This window comes from Lissotriton vulgaris, chromosome 3_1 (genome assembly GCF_964263255.1).
Source record: "Lissotriton vulgaris chromosome 3_1, aLisVul1.2, whole genome shotgun sequence".
NCBI lineage: Eukaryota > Metazoa > Chordata > Amphibia > Caudata > Salamandridae > Lissotriton > Lissotriton vulgaris.
In genome coordinates this window covers 631,568,123-631,586,596 of record NC_141689.1, presented here as the reverse complement: position 1 = coordinate 631,586,596, position 18,474 = coordinate 631,568,123, and the positions used below count along the sequence as shown (strand labels likewise).

General features: G+C 41.4%; 1 protein-coding gene across 1 annotated transcript in view; it reads left to right on the top strand.

Moving 5' to 3' along the window:
* The window catches only part of MCTP1 (multiple C2 and transmembrane domain containing 1), a 1,759,297-nt gene that overhangs the window by 1,325,263 nt on the left and 415,560 nt on the right, over positions 1-18,474 (top strand). The gene's annotated exons all lie outside the window — the stretch shown is intronic.

The following is an 18,474-nucleotide window of genomic DNA, read 5'->3' as shown; positions in this document are numbered from 1 at the left end:
TTTATGCTTCCTTCTTTTGCCAGTATTACATCCAGCATAGCATCTGCTATTCTGTTTGCTGTACTGATTATTAGCACTAGCCATTCCCTAGTGCAGTTCTAGGATAAATTCAGCAATTCTTTCCTGTATGAGAGGCTATTAGGAAATATGCTACGTTGATTTGTGATCATTATAATCATCCAGTAAAGAATTGGTTTAATGTGTTTTTAATTAAAGATGGACAAGTTTGCCATTCTTTGATATGGCTTAAGACTTGTGTGATATTAGTATCACCTAATAATGGAAATGCTAATAAATATGATTTTGACTATGCCATCAGTAAACGTCAATATTTTGTCTTTAGCCATATTCTTATGAAGCTATCTAAAGTAAAGAGAGATTGTTTTTAGAGATGTGTTATGAATCCTTCTAAACTGAATCTTCCTCAGTAAGCCTTCTCAAGAGATTCTCAGTCCAAAGATATTAATGAAAATCTCTCTAGTTGGGATAGGATGGAACAATATAGATGGTGAAATGTAGAAGTCCAGACAAATGCTATGCTTAAGGCAAGCACTAGACCCTGACTGTCTGTAAGTGCTGATTTGCCTGTGCCTATGTAACGTTGTTTGTTCATGCACAATGGCACAATTGGTACAAATAACAAGTTGCACAAGACAATGAAGGTGATCACAATGAAAAGAACCGACTTACATAAACTCAGCAGTGTAAGACAAGGCACTGATATGAAAAGAGGGAGTTAAATCCATCGGAGCAAACATTGCCATCTTTCACAAAAGACTGGAAACATTGGAGACCAGTCTCAACTCTGCTAAAAACCAAATCCAAGACACACATGACAGGGGTTAGGAAATGTGGAACTAACGGCAAGTCAGAAAATTGGAGCCAGCGCGATAACATATGTTTCTTTTCAATACCTGAGAAAAGTGAGAAAGATAATAACATTTAATTCTTGAGTGATTGGCTTATAAGAATGGTGTATGGTAAAGGGCCCAGACCTGCCTGTAGGGGGTCCTGTGCCCGCGATCATCCTCAACCACAGAACTTGCCTCAAAATACATGAACAATTTAGGGTATATCTTTTACAGAAATCTTTTCATTTGGTCTCTCTTGATGTCATTGGGGAGGGCTAGTAAACAGATGCCATTTGTGCATGAGGGATATTTTACATTTTACAGCCTTACATCTGCAGCCTTCCGTTACATAGATGCTCCATCTGTAGTCTGAGATTTCTTTAACACTTCACCCAATCTTACTCGTTGCAACAGCAGCTTTTGCGTTTCTGGGCATACATCTGAAATATGCTGTGCAAGTGTGTTGACCATCAAAGGCTTTCTTTGTTTCCTTCAAGTGTGGGAGACATTAGTTCAACAAGGACTGGGAACATCAGGGTGTACTACTATCCTGAGGAAGTAGTGGATGATTACTCTATCCTTGGGTCTTACTGGTTGTGTGATAAGCAGAGCAGAGCCCCTCTTCTCCATGCCCTCCTCTGCTCCGCCTTCCATTCATTTGCATCAAAGTTATTTCCTGGTTAAGACCCCTTTCTTTGGGTGCTGGATGTTTACAGTAGATAAAGGTCAGATGTAGAGATAGGCTGAATATTTGTGGTGGACAAGGGAGCAGGTGTTCTTTGTACACTTCGGGACTTTCAAGTTTTCCTTCCTGTGAAGAAGTTCATCATATTGATGGTGCCCCAAATTCTGACTTCCTGACAAGTGCACATGATCTTAACATAAAATTGAATTCCGCTCTTCCACTGACAATTACTGCAGATTCCAAATTACTTTCACAGTGAAAATAATTTTCCTCTGTAAACAAGCCAGGAAGGAGCCACTCTCTATTTCACTCTGCGGGTTGGCTATCAAGATGTGATCCTGGGTGCTGTAAAATACCAACATGCCTTTGGCACTCCCTCAAGAGGAGACTAGAACATTCAAACAGATGGGCTCAGCAGAGTAAGCTCGTGTTGAATGAGTCTTACTCAAATTATGGAGCCCATTTATTCAAAAAAAGAGTTGCTAGCGCAGAAAGTGAGTGCCTCTAATAATTATTTTTTTGTTTTTAAGAGTCTTCAGGATTAGAACAGCCCGGAACACTACATATGCCAAGGACAGTACAGCAGGGCAGTTGTCTTAGAAAATACGATGCACAATACAAAAAGCATTAAACTGTACCCTTTTGGGGATTTTGTAACAAGTGAAGCCCTCAAAGTGTTATGAGGTTGTTGCAGGAGATGACGTTGGAAGCACAGAATAGTACTACATGGTGCTACAGGTCATATAGTGGAAGGTGTGGCGAGAACCCAATGTGACTATATGTATTATGGCTGGTACTCTATGTGACAAGGCTGGGTACCTAAATATTCACATGGGAATGTGTATCTTTATTCCGCATAAGTCCCAGTTATAATATGTAGAACAGACAGACCAGAGTGAAGCCACACTGGGTTAGTCCTTGCCAGTGGTATTGCTTGTATGCTGAAAGAACTGGTGTAGTTTAAGTGGACCAACATTGGGAATGAGGAACAACATCACAAGCCTCGCTCTTACTTTCATTGAACTTTATCACATGAATGCATATCCAGTGGTGGCAATGAGCTGCAGCTTAAGGACTCAGAATGGCCAGGGTTTCATCTGCATAGTTATAGAAGATGCAACCATAAAAGAGGATAATTTTCATTCACGGGATGAATATAGATGCTCACAAATCACTGAGACAATGCTAACACGAGGCTGTTTTCTGAGAATAAATAACACTGTGGTCTTTATAATACTGAATTAAGAGACGCAGGAAGGGGGGATTTTGTGGATGTGATTAGGACTCTAACACTGTACCCCATCTAGTTTATAACTAGTGTTAGCCACTTAAACAAGTAGAACCGAGTTAGTTCATTTTCAGGCCCAAAATCTCACTCTTTTGTCTGCAATTCTGCTTGAATAAGAATGTCAGGCAAAGGATGAAAGTTAGTCAAATCACTGAGATAAAAAGAAAGTTCCTTATGAGTGATGACCCTATTATTTCCATTTTGTTTTCAAAGAGTGATTATAGCAGAAATTTTGTGTGACAAGGGTCAAGCAATTTTTAGGATGTGGGCCTACTTGGAAATGTGTGAAGGCTTACCAAGCTCATTTTTGTTTACCGTTTCTGTTTGTTAGACTAATAGTCCACATGTAGACATGTAAATATCGCAAATAGTTACATTAAGGAGAAAGATCAAAACTAACTGAAAACCTACAGTTTTCAGCACCTCTTTAAAAAATCCACCAGATGCCAATGCTATTTCATAAATACATTGATGGGAAAACAAGTCTCAATCTGTTGAGCTGGAATATTCACAAGAAGTAGGCATAACAAATGCTTTTTGGAAACTTGTTGACAAGAACATGTCTGCAAGGATGCAGTCACACTTTAATTCAAAATCTCACTTGCCTTTATTTCTTTCACTGACTTCCCATTTAATCTCTTTTTCTTGCATCTCTCGATTGAGGAGACTCAGCTGGTAACATCAAGTGGTTACGTTACAATTCATATCTCTATACTTTCCATTCAAAGATCCTCCTCTCGTCACAGGAAGCAGCGTAAGTTCTCTTCACTTTTGTGCTCCTTGCATGGGTACATAGGAGCGTTCCCTCGGTTGTGGGCTGAGACAGTGGCAGGTGGAGAAAGTCCAGAGCCCCCCCAAATATGCCTGAACCCTAGCTTCGGAGAGGCTGGCAAGCCCCCACGTTTCCTTCTGCTTGTTACAGGAGACATGGGGTGGAGGACCAGGGTCCATGTTGGGAGTATTTTCTACCCTCTCAAGTCCATCTCACCTAGAATGGAGGTCTCATTGTAGAGGGGACAGGTGTGAATTAGTCACAATAGACCATGTAAAGATTAGCACGAACTAAGGGGTCCTGCAAAGATAATTTAAGAAGATGTAAAACAATAGCTTGTTTAAACCAATCAGGAAAGAAACCAGAAGAAATAAAAACGTTAAAAAGTGTTGCAGAAAAAAAGCAAATAGGATAAAAGAGTGAATTAAGGGTGAAGTGAGAAGATCAGTGGCTAGAAACCATACTCTGAAGTAGGACAGAACAAGATAAGGCCGGAGGAGAATGAGGAAGAAAGAAAGGGTACTTGATGCTCGGGAAGATGGAGGACAGAAATCAGGTCAGCAGCATCAATTTTGAGGTAAAGATGGGTAGTCCGTGTAATTGGTTTAACATTATCTCAGGAAAACCACATTTAATTCTGTATAATCATTGCAATAATTGTACGTTATATTGTGTGTTACTTTGTGATATGTGTACTGTGCCTTTTGTGTGCATCTTCATTGAGGAGGCCATTGAGTGAAATGCAACAAGGCTATTGTCACAGAGCAGAAGAACCTCCAGGGTAGTTGGACCACAGCTCTGGGACTTCTTAGCCCGCAGCTCCTGGAACAGCCTTGCCTGTTATCCTTAAAAAAAAAAACCTGAATGTCTCTTAGTTCAAGAAGGCTTTCGCTCAGTGAATTTACTGAAGTCATTGCTAGGGCTCGCACTCCCTCCCCGTTGGAACCGGGCCATATAATTGCCTTTATAACCCACTCCACCCTTGTGTCATGACCCAATGCGCCATGTCCACTACTCTTCCACCTCAAAACCCACTATGTTTGACAGGAGGTTAGTCAATGGGTTCCACAATACATAGCTTTGAAGTGATGCAAAGAGGTTTAAAGAGGTCATCTGGGAGTAATCCAAAAGAAGTAAAAGGAATCACTAATATGTTTATTAAACCCCTTGCTTATTTGTTTATAATGTGATGCATCACAATTGCTTTTTAAATTTCACTCTGGGTGAGGTCACTGACTTTGTAAGCCCACAGAATACAAACCGTCTAGTTAGGTGATAGAGGTAACAGAATTTCAAGAGTTACTATGCCGAAATCACCACCTCCCAAAGATATCTGAAGCACCACCTTTCCCCTGATGCTCACATTAGTCTACAAAGTCTTCGGTTATTCCTGTTTAATCCATTTTTTTATCATCTTTAATTTAAAATATTTATGGGCCTATTGGAAAATTCATTTTGTAGTTCATACATTAGTACTAGATTAGATTAGTTCCACTCACATGCTACAAAAGGCTATTCACAAACCTATGTGCGGAGACCTGCCTCCTGACTCTCCCATCTTTTCTATGTGGAGATCTCTGCCAACGTGGTGAATTCTGTTTACGTAGGTATATGTTTCTGTAGTAAATGTAGGAGGAACAGGAGTAGTGGTTGGAAGTTGGGCATTACTTACTACTTAATGAGAGTAGTCTTCTCTTTCTGATTTGAGGCACTTCCGGTATAAGCTTCTTACCTGGACAAGTGACTCTGTTTGAATTCTCACCCTTCTGGCAGTCCTCTGGCACGTGGCAAGTTTAATAAAACTACCCCCTGACAGACTCCATTCAGTCAGTCAGTCAGTCAAAATTCCTTTATTTGATAACTTAATATCAAAAAAGACATGGTACAATCAAAAAATAACAATTAAATACTCAATTAAAAAGACTTGATTATATATATAAGATACATATTAACCATTTCATTTTATACAATTTAGCATAATTTTGACACATGCATAAATATAGTATTAAAATATTTAAAAAGAGACTACCATAAGATTGTGCTTGACCATAAAACCAATTTACCCAAGTAAATAAAGTATTCTAATCAGGGACACTTAAGGTCAGTGCTGGAATATTGTACTTTTTCCTAATGCGAATAGCAGCAACCAGGAAATTTGCGACATGGAACATTATTCGGGGTGAATTTAGTTGCTGTAGGTACACAAGTGCTGGCCTAACTTGTGTAAATCCAGCCTCCCTCAGCATTGGGAATAAAAACTTCCTTCTACATTCCTGAAAGTAGTCACAAAACATAAAAAAGTGTAATGTATCCTGGTTTGAGAAATTATCGCATTTGCAGGGGTCTGCCTGTTCTGGGGAACACCAAGTTCGAAAGGAACCCAAAGAGTAGTGTATCAGGTTGAAGCGAAATCTGATCAAGAGGTACCGATGGTATGGGATATTCACTGTAATCAGATAGGGTTCAGGGCCTGGACAACTAACCAGGGCATAGTTGACTCACGCCATTGGTTTCACCAGTTCAATCTCCTCTCGCTCTAGTGTTAACAGGTCCAACATAGCATTTTTTGTCAGTGCGATGTCCTTTTTAGTTATAGTTTCAGGTGAGGAGAAAAGGACCGCGCGCCCTATTTTTTGAAAAACAGATTTTATATATGCCAACCATGGGATTTTATTGGCTTTGTCCAACGCCAAACAGTTTTTCAGTATAGTATGGTTTAGTGAAATATCCACATTTAGCCAGATCCTTAACCAATATATCAAAGGTGCAATTTTGATATGGTCTCCATTCAGTCAGTTGCTGAGACATATCCTAAGGCAAATAGACCTCCACAAAACACTGTATATTACGCTTCTACCCATGTTGCACCAAGAAGTAGTTCTAACACGTTGAAGTGGATCGTCTGAATAGCAGAACCGGTAAAATTAAACAAAAAGACAATATTATATTTTTGAGAACTAATTTCAAAGTATACATACATAATGGCCAGGTTAAATGTAGGTAGCAGCAGCACAGGTAAGCAAAATAAAAACAAATATAGTAGTCCTGTTACAGTTATACAGGCAACAGATTAAAGATGAATTTTCAAACTTGCCAGGTTGGGAGAGGAATGTATTTGAAGTGCATTGAAAAGGTATCTTGTGGTTTTTTATCCAAGCATACAACATAGGAAAAGCCCATGAGATGCACCACCTACCTGTTGTAAAATCTAGACTAGACAGCATGCATACTGTAAGGCTTGTCTCTAATTCTGTCCTTTTCTGCCCTCGAGTTTGACATGTAAGACACTTTGCAGATTTTGAATCTCAATTAGAAGAGGGTAAAATTCAGTGGCAGTTGGCATCTACCAGCGAGAAGGTGAGGCGGTGCATGTGTTAATATCCAATATTAAAAAACTTACCTGAACCGGCGTTCTCCACTCCAGACCTCTTCTCAAAAACTGGATGCAGTGCGGGCACCAATCCTGGCCCTGCTCACATGCTGTGAGAGAAGTGCCCTGATTGGAAGAAGCGACCTCGATCACCGCTCCTGAGGAAATTGGAGCCCTGCACATACTTTAACCCAGCTGTCTTAAGACAGCTGGGTTAGAGGTTGCAAAGGCCGGCCAAGGTGATATGAGCACTTTGAAAAGTGCACAAACAGCCCAACCTCCTCCCTGCTGCTGTCATTCAGCCGTGCCGCCCCATCGCCCATCCTGACGCTCGGTTCAGAACGGGAGGATGAAAAAAAAAATTCTAATGAATTACCATTTTATTTTTCATCTCTGGGGGTAATTTAAGTGGGGCGACGCTCCTCCACTTCAACGGAGAAGCTGCCCCTGGTAAAATTGAGAACTCCATCAAAAATTGGCAGATGGCATGGGAGGGGCTGCTGAATTAAGCACGCTCACTTCCCTAAAGCCATTAATGCAGCATTCTTTCTGCCTAGGACTGCCATATGAACAATAGTTTTCCCAAACAGTAAAATATCCTTCCCCACTCCCCAGTCAACGTCTCCCATGCATTAGGACATTAGCTATGTTTTCTTTGGGGATGGATCCCACTTTGTGGGTTTGAGTTCAGAGGGGTAATGTAAATGAGAACAGGTCGACCATGTTGAATACCATATAGTGAGCAGACGGGGTTTCTTTGCCTCTAAAGTGGCTCCCTCCACAAACAGGGGAGCAGTGGTGTACAGATAATACACCAGTCAAAATAAAGCTGCTCACCTTCCTTCCTTGAATAGTCCTGCGTCCCCTTTCTGCGCAGGTTTTATGTTCTTCATAGCTTGGTACATGTTGCTCTGAGTGTCAGGAGTGGTTGCATTCTATGTAGGGAGGCATTCTTTAGAGAAATGTTTCTAATATAGCCTTATAGCCCGCCATAGGAGGCTATACGAGCCATTAAAGGCCCGCTCCAGCGTTTAAAGCCCAAGGCCAAGGGCTCAAGCCTTTAATAGCTGATATAGCCTGCTATGGAGGGCTATAAACCTGTTTGAACATTCTACCCCTAAAGGGCAGAATGTTCTAATTAGTAAAACAAAGGCCTCACAGAGCAGGGGGGAGGGGTGGTTGGAAATCCCCTTAGGCTCATGAGGCCTTTGTTTACAGCAGCAGCTGTGAAAGCAAAACATTGGAATGTTTATGCCCGAGGCTTCTACCGCCCATTAGAAGCCCGGAGCACTCCAATGTCTTCAATGGAGCGTTCAACATTCCAATGTTCTAATTCTGCAAACACAGGAGCAGAGCAGGATGTTTTCTTTGGTAGGACAAGAATTGTGTTTGATGATTGTGCCCAGGGCGAGGGCTGACTCTCATAAAGTAAGGACTATCGAAGAAGGAGACAATTAGAATACTCCGCCTCAGCCTTAGGAGCTAGAAGTCGAGAAAGTAGGAGAGCAACAGCATTCCCAAGCTGGATAATTCAGAAAGAGTTGAAAGCGACCCTGGACTCAGCCTGCATCCTATTCCCACGATGGCACAATACCTCCCAGGGCAAAGGCGGGTGAATCATTAATTCTTTAATTCATTAGAACCGAAGTGATATAAAAAAACAATATTATGAAGTGTAAATCTACAGGAAGCGCTTTTAAAGCAGAGTTTATTCTGCAATGCACTTTTCAGCTCGCTGACAGCACCAGAAGATATAATGTGAAAAGTATTGCACTGTGAATGCCAACTAGAAAAAAAGTCGTCGCCTGCTTGAAGAGGACCTGTGGCCCTTTGCACTGCCTGCCCCCCTTGCACAGCACCCTCTTGTTTTCAGGCTGGTTGGAGCCCTGATGCACCTAGGTCGCTCATCAGTGATTACTGCTTCTAAGAACTCTCCACATGCTGTGTGTGGATGTGTGCTAATTAGCCGGAATAAATTATCCCCTGGTGTGTGGCGCGGTGTTTGTGGTGGTTTTTACTGCGCGCCGAGTGCTGAGAACTTCATGTTTATTTTGCAGTATCGAAGCGAAGGCGCAGCGTGGCTTCCAGTTATCTCCTTGGGGGTGTTTCCCTGAGCTAATTCTGACAGAATCTCCCCAGCTAGATATGCCCATCAACACGGAATGGCAGCGCACTGCACAATCCGCGAACCTCTGTGCTTGGGGCTGTATGCAAATTTAATGCCCTGCTCATTTCTGCTTCTCTTACATGGATGACAGACATTCTAACAATGTCTTCCCACATTTCCCTCTGGGAGGCTCTATGCATAGGGCTGCAGTCAGTGAGAAAATGTTTTGAACGTGAGCCTGCAGAGCATATATGGCACATATAGGCTTTTTTTTAAAATACTGAATGAGCTAACAAGCATTGTCAAAGAGGAGCTTCACTGTATCCGATGGCTGCCTGCTCTTTCTTTGATTATTATACCGACAGACAAGGCACGTGAGCATGCGGTATAGCTATAGAGATGGAGGGAAAGCTTTGACGTCACGGCACGTGCTGGAGCCCTGGGACGACCATCGGCTTCTGAGAAAAGAAGAATATCTGGAAGGAAAAAAAGAGGTGATTTGCAGGATTTTTTTTTTGATGAACTGAAAAAAACAGCAATATGCGGGTCTCCATTAAGGCCAAGTGTCTGCACAGAAAATGAGGCTTCTCTCTCTGATCTTTATGCACAGAGGGCTGCAGCGGATACTCCATGGGACTGTGTTACATAAGCCGCGAGCAGGCTCTGCTTCCAGATCATCATATTCCTGCTCTGATCAAACACTGTGAGATCCGGGAGCTGGAGTTAAGAGTTCTGCTGCATTGCAGTGTAAGGTCAGACCTGGTTACATATTCTGCATGCACTGTTCAAGGGTGCTTCAAGTCAGACCTTGAAAGAAATGTCAGGTATCAACAAGGAAGGCGACAGTTGGCAACACAAGCGGCAGGGAGCAAAGCTCTTTTGAACTATCGCTCAAAAGATGTCCATAATCGCAAAGTGGAGCTTTTTCGTACCTGCCTTGCAGGCTATATTGTTAAATTGTATTCACAGAATATATCTGTATTATGTATTAGAATCACAGGAGTATGGCTGGTGCAAGTTTTAGTGCCACCCATTCCGGCATCCCAATTCCTCATGACATGGAAAGTGGGGTGGGTACATTTGTTGTTTGTAAGGTATTCCAGGTGTCGCTTAGCCACCAAGTGGGAGAGAGGTTCATATCAGTTATATCAGTCTCCCTACTTATGACACGTAAAATAAAGCGGTAGATCCTAGAGGTCAGTACCCCACAGAAGCTGCTTTCAAGGATTAACTACCTTGATAAGTATAACTGCATGATTTTTACTTACTGTTAGAATCCCAGTCCTGAGGAAAGCTACCAACCTCTCTAGAGGATTTGAAGGCTGAAACATGTCGACGATTTCAGATTTGAGAATTATTGAAATTCCAGCAGTTCACCTGTATCCTTTTCAATCTTACCCTTAGAACCAGCAATAATGACAATACATCTTCAAGAGGTAATTTTATTTTAAGGGATCCTTTCCACATCATACATACTTCTCATGAGCTCCCTAATAAGGTTGAATCGAATTTCGTAGCGCACGCAGCATCGCATTTTGCGAAATTCGTTTTATTTATTAAATTGTTTACTTACCTGCAATTATCCATATTCCGTTGTTTACCACCCCCCCCCCCCACCCTGCCCTCCCCCGCACCGCCTCCCTGCCCCACTGAACTCCTTCCACGGGCCTCAGCTGTCTCTATGCTCCAGGTGACCAGAATGGTTCTCCTAGCCTGGAGAGCTGCACTCCGACCCATGCAGTGGGACACCAAGCTGACACAGCAAACACTTCTTTTGCATGGCACCTGGGTAAAGAACTGGCATCACTCCAGGGTTTTAGGGCTGTGACCTAATTGGTATTACTCAGTTGGGTGACATTTTGTCCAGGTGCATATACGTTCCTTCCAAGAGCTCCAAATCACTTACACCCTTGTCCATACTCAATTTTACAAATACCTTCAATTCAGACATGTACTTCGCTAACGTCCTAGAAGCTGAAGCCCTGCCAAAGTTTAGTCCACTGGAAGTCAAAATTCCTATGGGCAACCTGGGTCACAGTAAAATCTCCCAGATTTATCATACCCTGATCATCAATACCCCCAGCACATTGAATCATCTAAGAAGGGCTGGTTGGGCCCTATCGAAAATGAGGACTGAAGAGATGCTTTGATGGCCCCTAGGCTATTCAATATCTCTATTAGACTGTGGCTGATCCAAGCATATTACTTTTACACTGTCTACCGCTCCCTGGACCAAATATACAGGGCAGGTCTCCGTCCTAGACCCACCTGCCTCCTTTGTGGGATGGACCCAGCAGACCACTATCATAAGGAGTGGTCCTGCTCTTTAATTCAAAAAAATTGGACCACTTTGATCCAGGATCTAATAGATGTCCTTGGGTGGGAGGTTCCTCTCTCCCCTCTGCTGATATTGGGTGGTATTTGTGAGGGCTCCAGTCGCATGAGGGCTGTGCAGTCATTTCTCGGCATGGCCATTTGGTCAACAAGTGTGACATTGTCACTCGATGAATGTCCCCTAGTCTGCCCACCCTGCCATTGTGGCACTGAGGTATAGACTGGTGTGCGCAGCAGGAACGACCTATATATAAGGCAAGGGCCTGCCCCCATAAGCATGGACGGATTTGGAAGAATTGGTTGGGCCAATTTGTCTAAGCAAGTAACCAGGAAGGAAATTTGGACGGTGATTATTACAACTGTAATGCTCTATTTGTATGTCATTGATTTATTTGTAAGTGCCCTCTTCCCTTTATCTTCCTCTCGTCAGCCCCCCTCGCCTTTGTCATCCAAATTGACAGTTGTGATTATTTTAATTGGGAGGTTTTCTGGCAACGTTAGGTACATTTCTCATAATTCTATATTAAAAGCAAATAATTATTTCTCTTTTTCACGGTGTGTGACATCACCTAACAGTGTCCTGTTGCTTCGTAAATTCTTTAAAAAGCATTGTATAAAAAAAGTAATTTCTTTTTTTGAGGTAATGATGTGTGAATATTTTTATCACCTTTAGTACATGTCACTTTTTATTTTAGGGCATGGTGTTTTAAATAAATTTAAATAAAAGTAATGAGAAGAAAAGCAAACAAATGCTTTTAGAACACGTGGTATCAAAATAAAAATTAAAGTAGCAAGATAGTTTAGCCTGTAGCAAGTATTTTTTGTCCAAACACAGGAATTTGGTTGGCAGCAGTCATACAAAAAGACTGATCACTTTCAAAATTGCGGGGACAAAAAGGGTGAGGTGTGACCCTCTTACCAACCAATCTTGAAAGGATTTCCACCTGCATTAGTTTCAATTCATACGGAACTTGGGGGCAGATTTACAAGCCCCTTGCGCCTCTTTTACGCCGCCGTTGCATCACTTTTGTGACTCAGAGGCGGCGCAAAAGATGCGCCATGGTGCGGGTATTTACAACGTGACGCATCTGGGAAATGCGTCATGTTGTAAAGCCCTGTGCCAGAAGGAGGCGTTCCTGTGCAGGGGGGAGGGAGGGGGCGTTCCGCCACAGGAACGCATCCTAAAAGTGGCTGAGTGAAATCTACAAGATTTCACTCAGTCACTTTTGAGCCCATGCTGCCTCAAAACCCTGCGCCTGCTTGAAGAAGGCGTAAGGATTGACGCAGCATTGTAACAAAAGGGCCCCCATAGCATTGCTGGAGTTGCGTCGCGCTTGCAATGCGCTTGCAATGCGCCGCCTTTACAGCACAGATGCGTCACGTATCCGTGCCATTTTTGCCCCATGGTGCGCCCCATTGTAAATGCGGAAAATCCATGGTGGCGGAGGCCTGGAACACAGTAACTGATGCATCCCTGCTGATGTGTAGGGATGCGCCAGTTATTGTAAATCTGCCCCTTTGAATTTCTTGTTGGTAAATTTTACCTTATCATTTCTTTAAAGTTGCTTTAATTCGATAGTTTCTATATGTATCTATGATTTATTTACAGAAATCGCAATTTTTTTCAGTGTCAACATTGGAATTACTGATTCTACCTGCCTAATCTGTTGAGATTATGGAGTAAATTTCCAAAACCTCACACCCTTCTTCCATATATCGAAATTGGGGAAATTCACTCCCCACTGTGTTTCTTTTGATGTAAGAAGAGTTCAAGCTATAAGCCATCTTCCTTTCCGCATACCATATCAAGGAATCGCAACACAAGATTAATTTCCAGCATTTTACAAAGACTTAAAAGAATATTGACTTTTGTTGAGGTGAACAGAAACGTGTATTGATTATGGCAAAGTTTAGGTCAGTATTTCCCTTGATGAACAATAAATCTTAACGTTCTCCGAGAGAGTCATTTGTTATGTTGAATGTCTGCGCACTGAAACCAGCCTGCGTTTCTTTCCAAATAAAATAGAAGCAGCCTTACATTTCATTTGACATGGTTTGACTTCCATTTTCATCTTGAATTTAGTAGTACGAGGCTAGAGGGAAGACTACTGATTCAGCTTGGGGAGGTACTGAGTTATCTTGCTTGCATCCTAAGGAAACCCAGCTGTCAGTGCTTAGTGTGTAATAATAATTAAAAAAATAATAATAATAAGTGCCCTTGTCAAGAATCCACTGCATCTTCACCACCCAGTGCCCCTGCCAGTGCGCTGAGAATGACAGTACCAGCACAAGCATTAGCGACGTCCGCATTTCTAGTATTACTGGCACCTTTCTCATAATTCCTGACTATTACTGGCAATGCCATGTCATTGTGCGCTCTTGCGGCCTGCCTTTCAAAGCATTAGAATGGTTTGCATTTCAAAGCGTTAGCTCCTTAATTACATAAGATATGTAAATGGTAAACATTATAATAATTCAACTACCTGCCAACCTGATGATTCTCAGCCTGTGCCCCACTGGAACATTCAGGAAGTTACAGGAAGTTGGTCACAACAGAACTGTAGCAATAGGAGAGAGGCTATTCTTTACAACTTGAGAAAAGACTAGACAATAAACTATAAAGAAAACAAATTAAGGGAAATAAAAAAAGCAAGGCAACAGTGTTATTTTGTTATGGTGACTTATTGTGTTAGGTAATTGTTTTCACTTGCCATTTCAGATTTGTATTTAGAATTATTTGCAGGTACACTGGCTAACGAGTATGTCTTCTCTATTTCCATTTCTAATGACTCCTGGTGATCCGATTATTCCTGTGAAACAGTGGAAAAAGTTCTTTTTAACCTATGTAGTAGCAATAGAGGGGGACAAGTATAGTCCGCCGAGTTGATAGGCTGTATTGCTTTATTATCTGGAAGTGGAAGGAAGAAGAATATATGAGGAGTTACCTGAAATCTCACTAGGAATGGGAGATAGACAACCCAACAATATCTATGAAATGGCAATTTAGATGATAGGGTTGTATTTGACTCCTAAAACGAAAGTGGTACTTGGCAGGCATCATTTTTTTCAAGGTTACTCAAAAATGATGAAGATATTGCCTCTTTCAGCTCTCTGACTCCTTCCCAAGACAGCGCCTAGACACCTTCGGGTAATTGAGTGCTATTTCATATTTATTAACATAACATGTGACAACGTTGAGGGGTTTAGCGGAATTGAAGAGTTGATTGGCTAATTGATAAGGGACCAGATAGTACAAGGTACCAATAATAAAAGAATAAAGGGGAAACTTTTAATGAAAGATCATACATTAGAGGAAGCTATTCAAATAGCAAAAGGTAGGGAACATAAAACCATGTGGTTGAAGGAGATGGATGGTATGTCAAGTGGGAGGAAGGAAAAAGTGAAAGTTGGAAGGTGAAGAGAAGAAAAAGAAGGAGATGGAAAATAAATATTGATTTTCAAAAAATACAAGTGTAAAAAGAATTGCGGTTCAGATAAATTAAACTTTTTCATTGTGGTGCACCAGGACACATTGCTTCAAGTTTACATTTTGTTGCCAGAAATGTCTTATGAAGAAATTGTGAAAAAAGGGGGCATTTTGCAAAAGTATGTAGAACAACAATTCCAGAAAAAAAAGTGGAGGGAGTACACAATATGTGTAAGAATGTATAAGAAATTGTGGTTATGATTGAGGAAATGGAAAATGGGGGGGGGGGGGACAAAGGGAGAAATTACACTTGTGTCAAATATACTGCATGGAAAGCGTAGATAGGTTGGACAAATCTCATTGTGATGTGTCTTTTGATGGGAAGTTTTTTTAGAGTATTAGCAGATTCTGGAGGTTTATATAAGCTTATATCCAATAAGACATAAGAAGAGAAATGATCTGCGGAATGTGGTCTATCACTAAGTGTTCCAGACATAAGAGTAGTAGGATATACAGAAAAAAGAATAGAGATATTAGGAATGAGGTGGATTACAATAAGGTTTAAAGGTGAAGCGGTGAGAGGAAGGGTATATGTGACAAATGTTGGTTCGGATCTTCTGGGGTGGCACTGTCAAAGAAATGTTGAATATGTTGAAAATACAAATACAAAAGAGCCTGTGATGGTGACAGAAAAGGCAAATGTTGTGGCAAAGTATGACTGGTGTACGGAGGAAAAAAGCTATCCAAATGTATTTAGACAATTGTTTAATTGAACAAGATAATCCTGAAGAATCAAGCGGAGAGAGTCTTTCTGGAGAAAGGGATTCCAGAAACTATTGTGTCTGACAACGGGGTGCAATTTGTATCTAAGAAAATTGCAAGTTATCTCGGACAGATTGGAATAACTCATGACAAAGTAGCTCTTTTCAGACCACAAGCCAACGGTCTAGTTGAAAGAGTCAATCGCCTTGTAATGGAAAATGTTCAGTTGTCTCTTACGAATGGGTTGTCATTGAAAAAGGAATTGATATGTCTGATATGGGCACATAGAACTACTTCTCATTCTGCGACACAGGTGTCACAGTTTGTGTCCATAAAGAGAAGAGAACCAGGCAAGAAGGAGTGTCCTGTTTGGTTGAGTGAAATGGATAAGGTTTGGATTGATAGAGAGGTAGTGAAAAGGAAAGTCTATGGGGTGCAAAAGAACGCAGAAAAAGCATACAACATGAGGAAAGGTGTGAAAAATTATGGGTCCAAATTGGAGATTGGGTGGTGGTATGGAAGAATTAACAGGTTCGCAAGGGTGAGCGTAAATATATAGGACCTTATCAGGTCAAATAAGTTAAATATAATGTAGTGGCGTTCGAAAATGACACTATTGGGAGCTTGGGGAACATATGCAAAATTTACAACCAATAATTTGAGGCTATAAATGAATAAGTGTGCCAGTGTTTAGAAAATGAAAATGTCATGACATCCTATCCATGTGCTAATATACTATTTGTATTAATTCAATGTGTTAGAAGTGTGAAGTACTACCTGGGGCTTAAATTTTTTTTGATCATCGTCAATTGATTTTCAAGTTTATTTTGTATCATATTTTAGGGGTAGGTGTGTGGAGATATCTCCTGTAATAGTTGTCTTAGTGACTAGAGAGCAGGGTCAGACTGGCCTTAGCGGGCACTGGGCAAATCCCCGGTGCGCCGCACGGTTGGGGGGCCGGTTTGGGGCCCCTGGGGGCCGTTTTTGTTACAGGGCCTGTTTTGCAGTATAGCTGCAAGGTCAGCCCTGTAACAAAATCGTCCGAAAACCGGCCCAGGCAAAGAGCTCGGCGCACCCACAACACCCCTTCCGGGAGGGGGGGGGGGGATTGGGGGCAGGCCAAGCACTTTGCCAGGGCCAGTTTTGGCTCCCAGTCCGGCCCTGCCAGAGAGTTCTATTATTAATACAACGTTATGGGTGAGAAAGTCACTGGAAGAGCTGGGAAGAAAAAGCTGTTGCTCTCTACACTGGATATGTTAAGAAATAAATATGTTTTAAAAAGAAACTGGATGAGGATTTCTTTACAAATGGATGGTACTTTAGTCACCAAAACTTTTGATTTATTGGCAGACAGATTTCCATGTGCAAGACAGGCCCCGTTATTGACTTTACTTCAATTCAAAATGAAGGCGGGCCAGCAGAATATTGTTCTCTGTCCACTCTGCCAAACTTTCACATTCAATGCTTGCTCGAGTAAGGAGCACTGACAATTGCCTCCAATTTCAGAAAACACAAAAGATGGCTCAACCCAACATTATAAACACAAGATGTAGACTAAGATCTATTCAAATGTAAAACCTGATATCTGCTGCTGTGCCTATTCCCGTACTCCCCAAAACACTTTATGCTTATGCACTGTGATCCTCACTGCTCTGCGATTAAATCATATCTTCAAACCTCGTGCATCCAAATGAACATCTCCCACTGGACATCCTACATTTAACCCCTTCTAATCACTAACTCTCAAAACACCTTCCAGAAAGCAGAGAGAATCGAGGACTTTACAGCCACTTTAGGAGTATGAAATGGTATACAAATAGTCTTGTAATGGGTATGAAATGTATAATGTTTTGCCTTACTATAACGTGAAGAGGCATTTTTCATATTTGTCAACTCTGGCGTTCAGCTTATGCAAATTATTTCATATTAGATGATTAATTTTGTTAGTTTGGGCAGCAAAAGCTGTAACACATGCAATCAGGTCAAGTGAATGAGTTTAAGTTTTGGGAGATCATAAGACTTTGCTGTGATTATTCCTCACTAGTCTGAAGTCTGTTTTAGAATAACCCCAATCTACTTATTTCTCATGTAGATATTCAGTGTTTCCCAGAAAGTCAGAAACGATCCTACATTCTCTTTTCACTCTTAAATATCGCTTCAACAAAAGCTTTCTTAGAAGCTCCATGAATGTAAACTCGAGAAGTATTATGTGTTTTTGTCCGTGGGGTTTTGTATAATATACCCATTTAATTAAGCTTCCCAAAATGGAAGCTCTTCTTTTTTTGCACCAGAGCCTAAATGTAATATTCCCTGCATATAAAAATAACCACAGATTGACGTTCAAAATTCAAGGATTGTTCCCCGTCAAACGAATTATAATCAATAAATCTACACCATTTAGGGATGAGTGGGCACAGAACATGGTGGCAACAGAAACTTCCCAGATTTATGGAGTAAATGCAAAATCTATATTAAAATTCCCCACAGGAAGTTCTTCAACCATTCTATCCCTGCAGTGGGAACAATGTCCTCGTAGATTGTCCTCTGGATTTAGCACTTTATCTTAGTTATGAGCCAGTTCAAATCAGACTTTAAGTAGATTTTCCACATTTGTAAGGGCTGAACCAAGCATACATTGTGTTGGATTTACAGCCACCTAATCTGAAATCCAGAAGCACTGAAACAGTGTTTACTAGAGTTTACCAGACATGAATGCGTGTCCATAAGGTGAGCCAAAGTTGAATGTCAGAGGCATATGGTAACATTAGAGTTTCCTGGGCCAAAAGAAGTATCTTTTGAGCACGCATTCAGCTGCAGCAAGGGGCCTGTACAATCATTTCAGGCCGCGAGTTGTGCCTCTTTGGAAAAAGTAACTGGA